The following is a 19,642-nucleotide window of genomic DNA, read 5'->3' on the forward strand; positions in this document are numbered from 1 at the left end:
TGTTTGACTTTTTTGCCCATGAATAGATCTCATTGACCACAAGGGGCCCGTCAAGTATATGCTACCCTCGACATATGCTGATTGCACCTCGTCAATACACTGCCCCATCACTTTTTTCATTCTGAGCGAGAGGAGCTTTGATATGATTTTATAGATGCATCCAATGAGACTGATGGGTCTATAGTCACTAATCAATAGAGGGTCCTTGACTTTGGGTACTAGAGAGATGAAGGAGGAATTGCAAGAGGATTCGAGTTTACCATGGAGCTCGAAATATTTGACAACAACAGCTATGTCACCGAGGAGGACATCCCAATACTTCTTGATGAATTTAAAAGAAAATCCATCTGGCCCGGGGGGCTTCTCATTACCACATGCCCACACCGCATTCTTTATCTCCTGTAATGAAATGGGTTCTTCTAAAGCTTTCGTGTCTGCATGAGAGATTTTCTTGAAATGTTGACTAACAAGTTTCGGCCTAATAGGCCATTTTTCATTGAACTTCTCCGCAAAGAATGAAAATATCCCCTGTTTTATGCTAGTCGGATCAGTGCACCATACGCCATTTATCTTTAGACCATCAATAAGGTTTTTCCTGTTATTTTTATTAATGCATCCATGAAAAAAGCGTGTGTTTTCGTCCCCGTCTACAGCCCATTTGATCCTAGATTTCTGTCTAAGATCCAAACTTCTATTTTTCTCCAACTCAATAATGGACCGGTATCCCAGATTCCTGTCAGCAAGTTCTTGTTCAGTCAATTGCCTCGACTCTGCTTCACTATCCAAGTGATGTACCAAGTTCTTGAGTCTTAACAGTTCAACCTAAATGTTTCATTAGAGAAAATGGTATTTGTAAATTCCGCGTTTAGCAACCATTAATTAATGTTATTAAATTGGTTATAGTTTTATTATATAGATAAAAAAAATCACTTTGTTAAAAAAAACCTATCATTTTGATATTTTTCCCGTGACAACTGAAAACAAAACGTACACTTTTCGTTACAAATACGAATTTATTTGTTTTTACTAAACAATATTAATATTAAAATATTTAAGGTAGGATGCATGAGGTACTTGCACTGTAGGGTACAAGTGAATGACAGAAGTGTTTGAGGAGAATATGCATGTGAATGTGATGGGAGATGAGTGGGTCCTCACAAACCTCAAAGTTGTTTGGTTTTAGTGATTGACTGTCGTCTGAATGCTCAGCATCTATCTAAGCCTCACATTACATATTTAATCTTTCTAAAATATAATATCCATATTCGTAAATTACGTACAAGACCAATTATACATAAATGTGATATATTTATATTCTATTAATTTTAATTTTAGGTATCAATGGATTTTTTACAAATCTACAAATCAAAGTTTATATTTTACTTCGTAAGTTCATAATCATATAAAAGTTTGATCTTCTAAAATGAAAATAAACATATCGGTTAATCAAAGAGGCAAATATTTTATCATTACAAATTTACTCAATAACCCTTAAGCGTATAATGAAAATATGATTATAGATTGGATACAAATGACTAAAAGTACATTTGACAAAACTAATTGATCACCGATAGTTGAAAACTTAAACATGAAATTGTTTATATTTAAGTAAACATGTTCGATAAAAATAATTATAAGTTTTTGAAATACGTAAATTATAAAACATAGTAAAAGCTAAAAGCTATTAAAAACAACTTGAATTAGCTTGTATATTATTAGTTTTTTATTTGAAATAAAAATTACAAAGTTTTTTCTTTCTTTTTAATTTGAATTTTATTTTTAAAATTAAAAATTTAAAACTTATAAAAATATCAAGCATTCGGTTCCAAACATAGTGATAGGCCTGTATTTAAGCCAACCTTTTTTTGTCTATATCAATTGTTCAAAATTTAATACAATATTGTGGTCCATGTCTTCATTTCGCAAAATTAATTATTGAGAATTAAATTACATACTTCACAACTTAGTAGCACATACACTTTTAACTCAATTGGTGTTATAAATGTACTATGATGACAATTTTGTCTTCTTCAAATGATGTCAAAAGAAGCATCATGGGATCCTTTATAAAGTGGTAGTAAACCTTTTTTCCATTATGAATCACGTCTCATTATTGCTCATAGTATTCTATATTTGTTAAAGTTAGAAAATAGTAGAAATTCATATATATTAAAATGGTTCTTTTTAAAAATTAAAAAAAAGTACATTATGACCTACTTTTTAATATCCAAAACGTAACGTGTGTAAATACACTGCAATAGATCCAAGGTTGATTAATAAGAGATGTGTGAATTACCATTAATTAGTCACCAAGACCCTTGCAGCAAAGAGGACCGATAAACAATTACAAAGAGCGGTCATAAGGCGTGCTTTGTAAATGTTTTGGTGGTAGCAAGCAAAAGAACATGGCTGAGGAAGGTTATAGGGACCATGCCATGAACAAAGAGATAGAGATAGGATTGTGGGGTCTTGTTCTATGTTGTATCTTATACATCATACATGAAGTTAAAGAATGAGTTAATTTGCTTCAATTTACACTCTATACACAAAGATTAAAAAAAAACTAACCGTGTCTTTTTTATTGATGTAAATCCACATGGAGTGGGTTTTTGTGGGGTTGTATCCGGGTCCTTTATTTTGGAGTGGTCTCTGCCTCTAAAATAACTGTGTCATTTTTTAATGATGTAAAATCCACATGGGGTGAGTTTTTGTGGGGTCGTATTCAGGTCCTCTATCTTGCAGATCTCTACCTTTTGTTGATATGAAATCTACGTGCGAAATGGTTTTACGGGTCCTTAAAAATGGGCCCGGACCAGTAAAATATAATATTTATTAAAATATAAATATTTTTATTTTATTAAAAAAATTTATATTTTATACATTTTCCAGCCTAACTTTATTTTCTATAAATATTGTTATTTATTTCCAATCTTACACTGATATTAAATATCTCAAAGACACATTATTCAACCAACAACAACATAATTCATACTAATTCAATTACTTTTTTATTTCTCTTTTTATAATAAAATGACTAGTAAGCAATTCAAGAAGTTCGAGAAAGAAAAAATAGTTGTAACATCTTTTGATACCTACGAATATGGTGAGTATCATTATGAAGACAAAGGATCTCATCCTAACCAATTACCTGATCATACACACGTCTTCTCATGAATCATTTCCATCCAAAATGCCTAATAATATATTTGAAGGTATGAAGGTCATTGAAGAACAACAACACAAGTCTCGGGAAGTTAAAGCACATAAATAGGCTCTCATTAAAGAGATACAAAAAATTATGAAATAGGTTATTGATGTTAAGAAAGAATTACTAGAATATTGGTTTGATGTTGATATGTATTTTTCTAAACTTATTGAAAACATGGACGGTTTTGAAACTAGTATTAGTTACAAACATTGTTTTATTGATGACGAAAAATCAATGTATCCATTATCATTTTTCGGAACTTTTATAATTTCCTTTTGGTGAGTAAGATAATAGGTTAGACTATGTGTTGAATATATATATATATATATATATATATATATATATATATATATATATATATATATATATATATATATATATATATATATATATATATATATATATATATATATATGGGAAAATGACTCTTCAGGGTAACTAACTGTTGCGTTTGTTTTCATTTGACCCATTTTTTTTTTGTATTCAATATACCATGGAACTTGTTGTTTGTGTTCACCATAACCCTTTTGACTGACTTTTGACCTGTGATAGTCGGTCAAAGGGTTATGGTGAACACAAACAACAAGTTCGATTGTATATTGAGTACAAAAAAGGAAAGAGACCAAATGAGAACAAACTCAACAGTTGGTTACCCTCCTGAGTCATTTTCCCCGAAAAGTTAAATGAAATTAAAGTTGCAAAATTATCAAAGACTGCAACCTTCTTTGGCTATAATGTATATGAAGAGCGTTTCAGAGGGGTAACTTCGTTAAAACATGGTCTATGCTATGCTTACTGTGGTTAGCTGTCAACACCTCTCTGCAAAAGATATGACTGTTTATGAGAGGTATATTTATCAGCATAAACATTTACCTCAAGGTATATTATGGTGATGTGTCTGCAAAAACTGCATGATATTGTGCATATTGATGTTGTATCTTATCCCATGAATTCGATCTTAAAGTTAAATAAACTCAAAAATCACAGCACTTGTGATTCCACTCATTTGTAGACTTGTCTAGAATCCATGATACGATAAGTCATTTGATTGGAAATGTAAATATAGTCATGAAATGCACCTGCTTAGTCAAGATTCCCCTAATAAATATTCAAGTGCATTACAAAGTTGTACATGTATGAATAATGTTCTTTTGTGGGTTATGTTTTGAAGAAAAGCAAGAATGAATCTCATAAAATCATTAATATCAGTAGGAGATGACGTGCGATTTGCTGTAAATGAGTAAAGGGAAATGAATCAGGAGGGTAACCAACTGTTGCATTTGTTCTCATTTGGTCCCTTTCCTTTTTTTGTACTCAATATACCATCAAACTTTTTGTTTGTGTTCACCATAACCCTTTGACCGGCTATCACAGGTCAAAAGCCGGCCAAAAGGGTTATGGTGAACACAAACAACAAGTTCGATGATATATTGAGTACAAAAAAAGGAAATTGACCAAATGAGAACAAACGCAACAGTTAGTTACCCTCAAGAGTCATTTTCCCTCTCTCTCTCTCTCTCTCTCTCTATATATATATATATATATATATATATATATATATATATATATATATATATATATATATATATATATATATATATATATATATATATATATATATAGACACACACACACACACACAATTTAAGTAAATTGTAATGAGGACACCTGCAACAGAAAATGAATCCATGAAGATAATATACCATATAACATCAAAATTTATACCTTCAAGACTAATATCATCCAAAATGGCATACATTCGCAGAGGAGTTTGTATCTTGTCCTAAAATGTTCCCAAATAGAGAATCATATTTTGTCAATAATATTTGCCATTTTCAAGTATATAATGTGTACATATTCCTTAAAATAGGGATAAACCATAATGGCGGTCCAATATATTAAACTAGAGTTGTATACGGTGATCCATCATCCAATCGACGAAGAACTCCCTCTTAAAGTCAGCATCTAATATTGTGTATATCGTGATTGATCAAAAATTGATGGTATCGATCGATCCTATGGTGATATTTGTGGCTAACCCCAAGGATACATATTGTGATATACTCGTCGATAACGACTAAGGTCTTGATAGTGATGACTCAATGCTCATATATTTCTCTTGACGTATGGAAGCATTACAACATCAATCATAAAGTGGGGAATGTAATTTTTTTGAAAGTTTAGTTAAAATGTTATAATATGTAATTGTAAAAAGAATAGAAAAGTAGATTGCTACAGTTGTATAAACAACAAGTAGGTTGTTATTCCATGTAATGCTAAGATAATAAAAGAAAACTATTTGTGAAATTGATAATGATCTTATAAATATTATATTTTTGCTTTGCTAATATAAAATTCAAAACTTTCAAGAAATGAAAGTTACCAAATTATATTTCTTAATTTGGAAACAAAACAATATTACACGACCTGTGTAAAAGAAGCCTTGGGAAACATGAACTGTGTAAACATGATATTTGGGTTGACAAAGTACATTGGTTAATAAGGAAATTTGTAGCATTATACGAGTCATGTACATAAGACCCTGTGAAGCATGACTCGTATAAAACCCAAAATTGGACTAACCAAATGTATGTTGGTTAAATGGGAAACTTTATAAAAAACATGATCCATGTAATTAAGGCCTTGGGAAACATAGCTCGCGTAAATAGAAAATAGGCTAAGCATTTGTTCATTAGCATTCCACGTCCCGTGTAATTTTGGGCACAAAAAACACGGTTCGAGTAACTTGACCGACTTAATATTAAAAGTTAAAGTATTCTTAGAGCATGAGATGTGCGATTGTGGAGATCTTGAGCTCAAAAGTGAAGTAAACCGAGTGATTTCAAGAGAAAGAAACGAAATTTAATATTCATACACTTGGATTTAATGTAAGCTCTCTTTCTTAAAGCATTTATTTACTATAATGGAAGAAACCTCATGACCCTAGATTTTGTATCTTTTATGGATGATGATGATGATTAAGTGTTAAGAACATGTTTTTGAGCATAAAACACCAAGGATGAGACATATTATATATAACATGATGAATTGATAATTTGGACCTAATCCCTAGTTTGGATAATTGAATTAGACACTTGAAATATATATAACATGATGAAATGATAATTTGGACCTAATACCTAGTTTGGATAATTGACTTAGACACTTGAAATAGAGTATCAATATTGATGAATTAAGGCACATAAACATGTTACCCACAACTATTAACATATTAAAATTAACATTTAGTATTCAAGTTCATAAAATGGGAAAATATGTGACATAAATGAAAGTTAAATTTGAATAATGGGTTTAGTTGAATCCTTTTCATTAGAAATGATTTCTTATGTGATTAGGGATTGAAAAAAGATTAGGCAAAAGCACAAAGATAAGGACAAAAATAGTAGTTAACTGAGACTAATTACCAAAGATGAGTAAAATATAGATTTTCTCAAAGTGATACATGTCATATCATATGTTTTGTGTTTATCGGCTCTTCCATGGCTGATGGAAAGAACGATATAAACTTGAGTTTTACATTGAAACCTACAGATATTGAGTGACATAAAATCTTTTAAGGACATAAGTCATTGCGTGCAACTTTCAACAATCAATAATCAACGATCTTCATGTTGGTTTTAACATAAGATGTCTCATATTTTAATTTGTTCTCAAAATGGGTTGTTCTCCTTCTACTTACTACAATCATATTTGATGGTTAACGATTAATCTGATTTCCGGACAAAACTTGACAATTAAATAATAATAATATGATTTATTATTTGGGATGATTCGATATATTATTCCCAAATATTATTTGTCAGCTTGTTTGCGTTTGACTTACTAATGATTTAATATTAGCTCATAATACTAATCATTAGATTGTTTGTTTGTCAAATCAGAAATACATGTTTAGAAACGAAACTAATATGTTATATATTAATGACAACCAACTTTATAAATATAACCTAAAATGAATTGTTTTACAAAATACAAACATTTTTTTCATGATCTTTTAACTCGTAATCAAATTCAAGACATGAAAAAAAAAATGATTGCCATTTTTTTATAATCAGTCATTTTTCAAAGACAGATAATTAAATTAAAATGTGATCCAAACATAGATTCATGGCTTACTTTTGTAAAGTTACTCCGTTTGATTCGGCTTTTGTGCGTTGTTGATTGTTGTCTAATCATGTTGTTTTAAAATTTAAAAAAAAAAAAAAAAAAAAAAAAACACTGTTTTGGCATATTAGCTTCATAGGTTAAATTGACAGAGAAAAGGAACTCCAATATTAAAGCCAAAAGCGTGGCTCCTCATACTTTATTATAAAGCTTCTTTAATTTTGTATAATGCATATAGAATCAAAAGCTATGACTTTTAAATTATAATGAACAAAATCAAGCTTTATTATAAATTGACTAATTGGTAATACATGCTGTTTATTAAAAATAAACAGGTTCATAAAGAAGATACATCTCTAAACGTTTGGTTCGATGTAGGAGGACTACGCATCGACTCTGATTGATCATCAATCTGAAACCAAAGTAAAAGATAACGTCGCCAAAAAACCAAAGCGATTATGACAAAACCAAAGAATAATATACGTATTTGGATTTGTTTTTTATATTGGAAAATTTTCAAAAAAATCCTAATATTTTGGCCAAATTTACGCAAAAGTCCCAAATTTTATTTTGTTAACAAAAAGGTTTTGATTACCGGATAAAAAATCAAATCAGCATTTTTTTACCGGTAACTATTTTTTATCCGGATGCTTCCAGAAAAGTCTCATTATTTGGCCTAACAAAAGTCTTATTTTTTTTTTCAACTTTTTTATCCTTTCACTAAAAATCTAGAAATTTCTTGGTTGAAATTATAAATAAGAATAAACGTCATTAAGCTCCATAAAACTAAGAATTAAAGATCCTCTATAACCAATTATTTGTCACAAAGCAATGACGTTAGCATCATATTAAACTCATTATCATCCATATAATCCATTTCCCTTATAAATTTATGTTACAAGTATTATAAGATATTCAAATTATTTGTTGAACACCTTAGTACAATCTACCTAAAAGTAGGTTAAAAGAAAATCAACTGTTATGTTCATATAAGAAACCATTGACGGATGACAAATCAATCAATACAATAGTAGATTAGGTGAGACTACACGAATTATAAAGAAGAGTATGAGTTTTATTCTTAAATCTTAAGCATATATGAACAATTCTTTCATGGATCAATTACTTTAAGCATATATTTAATTTATTTCATTATATACCCTTAGAATCGAAATAACTTTACAACAATTAATTTTCGAGTAACGGAAAACTAACGTCGTTAACAAAAGGATTTGCGGGTCGTTACATATGACATGTGAAGTTGTCATAAGTGATTAGACCATTTGGGTCTATGTGAATACAGAAGGAGAAGGCATGTGAGGAGATAGAGCAAGAACAGGAGTAGTGATAAGAAAATAGTATGAGGTGAGAGGGAAGACTACGAGAAGTGGTGAAGATAGAGTATGAGAAGGGCAAGTGTAACATCCATAAAAATTCATAAAAATTTAAACTTTTTCAACCAACCAAAAATCATAATTGTTTACATTGTAGTTTTCAAAATAGTTTAAACATTAGAGTTTTTCTCAAAATCACAAAACACAACATGAGGAGGTGCACGATCAAGCCTTTGCCTTCCCACGATCATCTGAGGTACCTAAAACATAACCCAAAAATGTAAGCCCATAGCTTAGTGAGTTCCCCCAAAATACCAACAAAACAAATAACACATACACAATAACAACATACTATGGGTTCAATCAACCATCGGGTTGGAATACCCCAGGCCCCTCAACCATTGGGTTGGAATGCCGACATACTATGGGTCCAATCATTCTCGGGATGGAATACTGTCACACCCCCGAACCAGGACGACGGAAACGTCCGGGGGCGGATGATGTCATTGTATAGTATCACAATAATTAAATATGAATGAAACATAGCAAAACAAGATACACTGAGATAACACACTTACATTGTTTACATATTGTATGTGTTCATGAAATTACACAAAAGTGACATAAAGTATGAAATTCCAAAATGTAGTCAATCCGGTTCTTAGGTACCTGCTTACTGGTTCCCTAAGAATACAATTCATTTTGAAAATCATCAACATTGAATGTTAGTGAGTTCATAAGCATGTTTGTATGAAAAGATTTGTAACATCCTTGTTTGTAATAGTTCATATGACTCCAGAAAATCCGATATTTTCTATGAAAATGGTTTGTAAGTCTCGTTCCAAAACTGTGAATATATGCATGCATGTCCTTTGTTTTCTTTTGTTTATAATTGTAAAGAGTATGTACCCAGAAAATCTAATATTTTCTTATAAGTAAACGGTAGTCTTAACCCTAAGACCAGAAGTGTAAGTGACTGTGTACTGAAAAATGATATGCAGTTTTATATTTTTAATCAAACCGGTGAAGTGTAAGCTTCCCGTAAACCAAATTAGTATTGGTAATCCCTAAGTGAGTTCTTATAACCATGCTTGATATGTTTGCTATGCATGAACGACGTTCTTCAGGCGTCGAAATTGGTAGACTTTTGTCACCCTAGACTTGTCGGTCTAACTGTAGCGAACAGTTGATGTGTGGGGTTGTCAATCCCGTACAGATCTATACACAACGGTCTCGCTCTCCCTCCAGGAGACTCTGGTTATAAAGAAGGACTTAATGTGTACGCTAGGTAGGTACGGTGAAGACGGTGTCTCACTAGAGCCTTAACGTATTTACGCGAACTCTAACTCCCATTATTGAATAATGAAAATGATATTACTTGTGTAAATTTATGATTGAAGTTTTATGAACGCGTTTTTCAGCTTTTATGACATACAGCTTATTACTCATGCTTTAAAAACTTTATGATATGCAGATTATGACACACGAATTTTTTTGTCATAAATTCTGTTTTGTATACTATTTTGGACTAAATTATTTATAATACTTTTTATAAATAATCGTTAGTGAACATGTATGATTTTCACATATGATGTGAAAATAGCTAAATATATTAAGTTTTAATCCATCAAAATAGTGACACTTAGTTACGACTATTTTACAAAAAAAGACTTCTTTTTAGCAAAATATCGAGCTTTACAGCTTGCTTAGCATACCAAAATGGGTTTTGAAAGTTTTGTACATAAAATATTATATTTTTGGTTGTGACTCTAGTAAATCACGATTTTTACAAAACACATATAATAACTTTGAGGTCTATTATCTTCAAATACTTATGTAAAATATAAGAGTTAAAATGCATGTGTCCAAGAGTTAAACATGTTTGGGCATAACACCCATATTTTCGCCATTTTGAGTGAAAAATCATGGTCACAAAACTTTTATAACACAAAGAAGTCATCAACATTTACTTTATGATTTTATCACATGTTAAGCACCTTTTTGTTCAAGAACTTGTTTCATTTTCAAACCATAACCATGAAGCATGCAAATATTACAAAGAGTAACGAGATTTGACTTGTATCCCCCCCCCAAAAAAAAAGGATGAAAAACACGAAAAGATAGGGGTATGAAGCTCACCTTGGGTGTTTGGGGTGTGTAGTTGAGGTGGTGAGATGAAGGTTTTGAGCCTAAAACACTTGGAGTGTTTGACGAACTCTTGAAGATTATGATACCCTAAAGTTGTCAACACATAATATTATGTGTAAATATAATGGAATTAATAAGATAATGTGTAGAATCACTAGCCAAACCTGAAATAATTACGAGGGTTTAGAGAATGCTTTGAAGAAATGAGTCTTCTTAAAGCTTGAAACTTGAATTCCTTGAGAGTAAATTTGGAACTTCACAGTAAGTGAAAGTGGAATTGTAGTATGGTGAGAAGGGTTCTCGTCCATAATAAAAGAAAGAAGGTTGACATGATATTTACTTGGATTACTGGAGGTTAATGCCTTGTTATTTGGTGGTTAATACGTGGTTTACTGTGATTGCCTTGGAAATGGGTGAAATGTCACACCTTAAAGTCAACTATACTTGATTTTTCTATACTCTAGACCGTAAACACATTAATATATCCAAGCATGACCGCAAACACATGTGTTTGCAGTCCTAAGATGGGTTTCCCTTTTGTTTTTTGGTCCTAAGTCCTTTCCCATTGAGTTTTCGGCCAAACATTGATCTAGTGAAGTGGTTTTCGGCCAAAATGTGGCCCACTAAGGGTGTTCGCGGTTCTAAATCCTTTCTCTTAGAGTTTTCGGCCAACACATGAGTCATCAAGGTAGTTTTCAGCCATGGTGCTTGGTTTTGGGTTGACTACGGTCTTGAGGTCCCCCATGGAAAGGGTTTTCGGCCTTAGTGGGGTGTCATGTTACAAGTCCTAGGAAATTGTTTAGTGGGTGTTTTCTTGTTGACTTGTCAAGGCTAATTACAACATGGCTCTTTAAGGCTTTTATATACCCATTCATATATATAATAGCTTATAACATCAATGCTCATATGGCTTTCAAGTGTTTTATTGCAATATGGTTACATCTTACATTGTGGATACGCTTGTACACAAAACCCCTTAGACTAGGTTTGACCCAAATTTTTCTAGTTGTGACAAATACCCTAGGCCCTCAACCATCGGGTTGTAATGCCCCGACCTGTTGGCTTACGCACAAAGCAGTGAAGCCTCAACCACCAACCAAACATGTGCACATAATACAGATAACCATACTATTAACCAACTAGCAAACAAATAAACAGATCTTACAGATCACTAAGCATAGCATCATCCGATCTAACGGGATACTGATCTAATAGATCACTATATCATAACATGCACAATAGGATATTAATCCAAGGGTCGGCATTAGTGTCTTCGACCCGCAAGTACAGTGAGGAAAACTCACCTCACATTGCTGAATCAAACTGAAAGTCTCCGGTTGCTAGCTCACTAAAATCCCCGCACTAACACAACAAAATAAACATCCAATTAATAATTGGATTACAATCCTTAACTAAAAAACCACACTTAGGGTAAATGACCACTTTTACCCTTTCCCTAGATAGGATAAGACCCATGCCCAAAACTTGATCCAAAAGGCCCAACAAAAATAATCGCACAAGGCCCATAATTGGCCCAATTTTCCAAATTGGGCCCAACTCCTATTTAGGCCTTACTCCTAGTGTCACACCCCCAAATCGGAACGGCGGAAACGTTCGGGGGTGAAGGATGTCATGTACAATATCACAACAATTGCATAATAGTAATCAAAACAAACACAACCATTACATTGATAAAATATAGTATTTACATATGTTCAATAAATAGTTTGTATGACATCAAAAGTATATAACAAAAGTATAAAAGACGCGACTCTAAAAGCTCCGTCTTCTCAAAAACTGCGGGTGTACCTGTCTACCGGTTCCCTGAGAATACAAGTGGTTTTGAAAGTGTATCAACATTTAAGTTGGTGAGTTCATAAGTATGTATTTGAGATAGAAAGCTTGTCTTTGTTCTTTGAAAATGTTATAGTGTACTTCCAGAAAATCCAATATTTTCTTTAGTGAATGAAAAGTAGTCTTAGACCTTAAGACCAAAATGTATGTAGTTACTGTATTCTGAAATAGTGAATTGTACTTTGAAATAGTGAACTGTACTTCGTAATAGTAAATTGTAGTCTGTATTAGTAAACTGTAGTCTTATTAATAAATAAAACTATGTCACGAATGTTTCTTGAAATTATATGTTGTACTAGTGTATTCTGTACTAGAAAAGTAGTGTACTATAGTAATGTATGTAGTAGTGTTTGTAGTAGTGTCTGTATGAAAACCTTAGTGTATGAGTGCCTGGAGTCCACCAGCTGTAGTGTAAAATAGTGTATTGTAGTTTCATTATTTAAAATAAAATCATTTGTATGAGAGTCTGGAATCCACCAGCTGTAGAGTAAAATAGTGTACTGTAGTTTCATTATTTAAAATAAAACCATTTGAAGTTGTGTTAATCCCGTAAAAAATGTTTTAGTTGATACTATTGTGAGTTTCATATAACCATGCTTGATATGACCTAGTGGCCTCTACGGCGTTCTTCAGGCGTCAAAATGTTATGACATTTGTCACCCCAGGCCTGTCGGCCTAGCTGTTGCAAGCAGCTCAGGTGCGAGATTTTCAGTCCCATATAGATCTATACACAAATTAACACTCTCCCTCCAGGAGACTCTGATTATAATTTATAGGACTTGAACCGGTACCCTAATGGGTACCCCGAAGTAGTGCCTCACAACCCTGTATTAACTAGTTTACGTGTAGTGTAGTAGTGTTCTCTTGTACTTGAAAATGTATGTGTAACCTTGTAGTAGTTACTTTGTAGTGTAAAATAATTATACTTAAATAATTATTTAGTAGTGTATCCTTGAATTAGTGAAATAGAGTAATGTTCCATAAACTATACCTATTATAGTTTAAATGTATGTTCTTGTTCCTGTATAGTGTTCTTTGAGCATGTAAAATAGTGTAGTGACTCCAAAACTATACCTATTATAGTTTGAATGTATGTTCTTGTAATGTTTATTGATCTTAGCAAAATAGTGTAGTGGTTCATAAACTATACCAACTATAATTTAAATGTATACCCTGTAATGAGCTGAAACATTTGCAATCTAATAGTGTGTATAAAGTTGTAGTAAGAGATTTGTGAAAATATTCTTTTTCTCGACATGCTACAAAATGGTTAAAAATATATAAAAATATATTTTGGTAAATGCAATGATAAATCGGATTGGTACCATTACAAATGGTTTGAAATTGTTCGAATTCGCTTGAATGTTAACACAAGAGTCCTTGTGTTTAACTTGTATTCCCCTCCCCCCTAAAAACATTGAAAATAGTGAAAACGTAGGGGTATGAACTCACCTATAGTGTGTTCGCGTCTGGATAGTGGAACTGTAGAGATGATCATCGGGCTAGCGTATGTGGAAATAATGGTATCCTAATAATATTTAAACACATAATCGTATTTAAATTAGCGAAATAATTAATTAAAGTGTTAGACAACACTTATTTCATGTAAGGAATAATTACCGAGAATTATTTGGAGTGTTGGTAAGGGTTTTCGGTCTAGCCTTCACCGAAATCCTTGATTTCGGTCTTAAAAACGTCAACCGAGAACCAGGTTCTCGGTCTTATGGTGTTTTCAATCGGGAACGTGTTCTCGGTCTAAGGTGTTTTCGGTCAGCTTGAAGATTTGATGATTGTTCTTGGTGAAAATTATGAAGATTTGAAGGATTTTTCTTGAAGATTTGAAGGTTCTTGTATGATACTTGAGAGCAAAACGGGAGTGTTTTCGATTGAAAAAGTGAGAAAATGACTTATTTTTCGAGGAAAAATATATATATAGCGGCTGCGTTTTCGGCCGGATAGACTTTTTCAGTCCGAAGGGTTCGCGGTCCGAAGGTTCTCGGCCGAAAAGGGGTTTTTGGTCTGAGGGTTCTCGGTTCCAAAGGGAAAAATGTTGATCTTTAAGTGTATTTTATTCCAAATACTTATATAAAAACATCATTTATATAATTTAATCATATTCAACCCTTATGTTCCCAACCAAATCAACAAAATTCGAGTTTTTATTTAAAGGGTTTGACTTTTATTGACTTGAAAAATAACGGGTTGTTACACCTACGTTCAACACTTCACTTGACCTAAAATACTCATAAACAGATGGACCAATAAGGGCCCAAACACTCAAGTCCAAAAAGGTGGCCCAAAACGTTGAAGCCCAACTCGAAAGCCCAACAAGCTGAGTATGTGGGGCGTACTCAGCTGTACGCTCAGTGTACACTACATTGACCGGAAACGCGCCCTTGACCGCCTACGCCCAGCGTACGCGGTGGCCATGCAAAATGTGATTAAGGATTATTCCATCCAGTCCAACATCCAAATTTCATATCTAGGTCCAAATAGGTGTTCCAAACCATAAAGTTTCCAACTTTATGGTCATACATGTCTTAATAAGGCCCAACATCAAGATTCTAGCTTGTCTTAAACACTAAAGACCTCATGCATGCACCAAAAGGACCAAATATAACATTTTTATGACTTATTGCACCTCGTTTCTTCAGAAAGGATGAATCATTTGGTCTTAGAGTAGCATATACTCATTAACACCAAGAAAAGGGACCAAAACACATAGATTTCCCCCATGGCAAGATCTAAAAGAAAACAAGGAAAGATTGAAGCTTTATACCTTTTGGAGCTTCTTAAGAAGGTAGAAATCCTAGATCTGCAAGTTTCTCCTTCACCAAAGCTTCCCCAAGGATCTTCTTCTTCCTCTAGCACACCAAGAACACACCAAAAAGAACACACTAGAGCTCAAAAAGGCACACTCAAAGATTAGGGTTTGCAAAACGTTCCAACGGAGTGGAGGTGAAAGGTGGAAAGGAAATTAGCCAACATGATGCCTAAATACCCTTCAAACACTAAAATTTAGGGTTTCCTTCTGACGTGAGTACGCGCATCGTACACACATGTACGCTTAGCCTACTTATCCATCTCAAAATTACCAAAATGCCACTAGCGCTTCAATGTATAATTCTTGGACTTAGGGATCAAATTGACTTATAATTTAAACCAAGGGATGAATTTGAAAATACCTGAAAACCGGGGTGTTACAACATGGGATGAGGTGAGAAGAGGTGTATATAGAATAAGAGAAGGTTAGGAGATGAGATGAAGACTCAGTAAGAGCCCGAGAAGAGGTAAAGATAGATTGGAGAGAAAACATGAGGTGAGACGAGCATGTGAAGTAATGAAGAGATGATAAGGCATAAGGTGAAATATAGTAAGAGTATGAGAAGAAGATGACAGAATGGTAGAGTATGAAAGTAAAGAAAGATAGAAGTAGAGTATGATTGCATGAAAACAGAGCACCATATAACTCACCAAACTTGTGATATGATATTGTAGATTTTTCATGTATTGCAGGTTCAGGTAGTAGCCGTTGTACGAGAGGAGATAGGAGCACGAGGACTTGGACTGGAAGTAGTTTTTATTCTTAGTTTTTTCTTGTTGCTTTAAATGATGAGTATGATTTTATTGTAAACTCGATATTAACTTGGGATGTAAATTGTTTTTGAGTGATAGAATTTCGCAATTTTTATAGAAAACTCTGATAATCCCTAGAATATTATATGAGAAAATCCAGGTACTTATAGTTGACATACTATGAATTTTGAGTTCAATGTTCATGTCAAGTGGTAATAAAGGATTTGAAGTTTAATACACATTGAACTATTGAATAAGGAAATGAGTAACAAAAAAGATTCATACTTTAAAATAAATGGGAAATTGACACTGTAGCACAACAGACTTTAGGCTTTGTCCCTTATTTTTTTGCACAATTAATCCTTTAACTTTCAAATTACTTGTTAATTACACCTTTATCCTCAATTTTAAAGGTTCGGCTGGTTCCGATGCTTTGTTGACAAGGCTGACATGGAAGCTTCATCCCTCGTGTAAGACACGACATCATGGGTTATTAATTGAAACCCTTAATCGACACAATCCTTCACATTTATTCACGTATTCGAAACCGTAAAAACCCTAACAACTATCAAAACCATTCTTGCACAATGTTGTCGTATTCTTTCTACAACTCAACCGTTCCTCACTTTGGTAGCGAGGACGAAGTGCAGAAATGTCACTGTGACTTGGAAGCGCTACAAAGGACATTGTGGACAACAAAAAACCCTACACGCCGCTTTTTGAATTGTCCCAACTCACTAGTAATCTCTGATCTGAGCAATATTGTTTATTTCTTTAGAATATGATAAAAGCTAACTTCGATTTTGGTACATGTCATGTATGATTCTAATTTATGATGTTTAGGTTTGTTGAAATCTTGATCAATGATATTTGGTGACTTGCGATGTTTGATCTGTGATTTTTTGAGCTAACATTTGTTAAATTTCTTTGATGTTTGAATTTTCAATGATGTTTTGTGACTTGCGATGTTTGATCTGTGATTTTTTGAGCTAACATTTGTTAATTTCTTTGATGTTTGAACTTTCATGATCGATTTTAGATGTTTGATTATTATTTTGCTTTTTGACTTCGATAGATGACCGAAAGGATGAGTTATAGGTTCTTCCATTGGATATATGATTGGCTACAACCAGGATACTACAAGGAGAAGTTGTATGGCATAATGTAGGAATTGGAGTCGTTGCAGGGTTTGATTGTCAAGGCCAAGAACGACAAAAGAGTTGCTAAGTTGGAAAGGTTGGTGGTTAAGCATGAAGCTAGCATTGCAAGGTTGAAGATGTGCTTGATGTGGATTGTGTTTCTTTGTATCTGCTTGTTTGTAAGGTTGGTTTGGTGTTTTATAAAGTTATGGAAGTGATGACATAACTTTTAAGTCTTTTGTTTGGTTGATGTAAAAATTCCAACCAATATGCATGTCTTTTGTACGGTTGATGTATAATTCCAACCAATATGCATGCCTTTTGTTAGATTATGGTGGTGGGTTTAATGTAAGCTTCTGGATAATTGGGTAGTGTTTTGGTCCTAGAAATATGTTTGTAAGATACTCCTCTATGTAAGTTAATGGAAATTGTACTTGAAAAGTGTACTTGGAAAGTTGTCTTGACCTTATTATAATGACTAATGTTGTATTATTTAAACTTATTTTGTTTGTGAAAGTGTGTATCAGTACATGGAATATGTAGGAGTGGACCACTATGCTCCCTTTAAATGTGCAGAAAGCGAGTAATTATTAAACAATTGGGACCACATAGTTTTGGTGCATCTATATCATGCACAAATATTGTTAATGTACCAAATTGCCCATTCGTATGCATGCCTGCAATAAATTAGGCAACCAAGTTTCTAACATGATAAATTCATTGGAAGTAAATTAAAACAACTTTCATAGAAAGAAACTAAAACATTCCAATTTAGGCAACATACTTTGTTACATGATAAAGACCATTGTCCTACAATAAAACATCTTTCATACAAACATTCCAATTTAGACAACCAACTTTCTTAAATGACAAACAACCAATTATGACCACATTACCAAAAACTATGTTACTCTATATTTAGAGATTTTTCCTTTGAATTCCCTGGATCACCATCATTACCAACTCTTTTACCCAACTTCAACTTCAAGATTCTATTCGACTTTCTTTTTCTCATACTCTTCAACAAGTCAGAAATGTGTGGTACTACTGGGACCTCTGGAACTTGCACCTCCTCTGCTGTGTCTTGAACGCCCACCTCCACTACTGCCTCTTGAACATCCACCTCATTTAATGCCTCTTCAAGTAGCACCTCATCAGACAATTCATGTAAATCCACCTTAGCTTGAACTTGTCTTGCCTGTGTTTGAGTTTCTACCACCTCAAATGGGGTGAATTGTATATCTTCCTGGAGTTCTCCTTCAACCTGTATAGAATGGAAAAATATGGGTATGTAATAAATGAGAAACAACTAACAATTGAAGTGGTTTTAGTGTATTACATCCTCTTTCTGGTTAACATTAACATTTTGTTTCCATTTCTTCTTAACAATTAGCTTATGGGGTCTTCCAACTGAACAAGTTGCTTTATTGTGACCCGGTTGCTTGAAAATATTGCACTTGATACCCCCTTTCCACTTTTGGAAACCTTCTTGGTGCCATTATTGGCAGTTGACTTCTTACTCTTCTTTGTCTGTGTTCTGCCATTATTTTTTGTGCCATCCATCTTCCTTTTAATAGTTGGTCTTCCAGGCATCCTTCTACTCACATGGGGTAAAGGTGGTGTGTATTCAATTTCTATTCCTATATGATTTCATGTAGGTATTGCTATTGAAAATTTGTCCACATAATCCTCCACATGCCTATTAAGATATACTACATTAGCAACAGAATGGACACAACCATATCAATTGAGTTGCCATAACCTACATGAGCAAGTTCTCTTCTCCAAATCAACCTCATATGCATCTCCAATTCCTCCCACCTCATACTAATTCAAGTCACTTGGTAGTACATTGTAATTTCTCTAATAGGTGCCTTTAGTGGTTTATTTTTTTTTTCTAACTCAACATCTTGTTTTTTTATCTGCAAAAATAAATTCCAACAACATTTTAATATATTACCATAAAAATAAAATAAAAATTTTAATAAAACATTTTAAATTTGGTTTTACCTTTATCGGACGCAATTCTGAAAGTTTTTGTAAATGGAATACAATTTCTTCGTCTATAAAACCCACTTTTTTTAACAGCATCCAAGCAAATTCGTCTTCAGACTAATACACGTTATTTAACAATATCATAAACTAAAAAATAAATAATGATTTTTTATTCCAGGTTTATTCCAGAACATCATTTTGGAATTAATCTTCATATTCCGAACTATGTTCTTGGTATTCTGGAGTGATACTACCATTCCGAA

The sequence above is a fragment of the Lactuca virosa genome, chromosome 1 (genome assembly GCF_052849685.1).
Source record: "Lactuca virosa cultivar CGN04683 chromosome 1, Lactuca_virosa_CGN04683_v6, whole genome shotgun sequence".
NCBI lineage: Eukaryota > Viridiplantae > Streptophyta > Magnoliopsida > Asterales > Asteraceae > Lactuca > Lactuca virosa.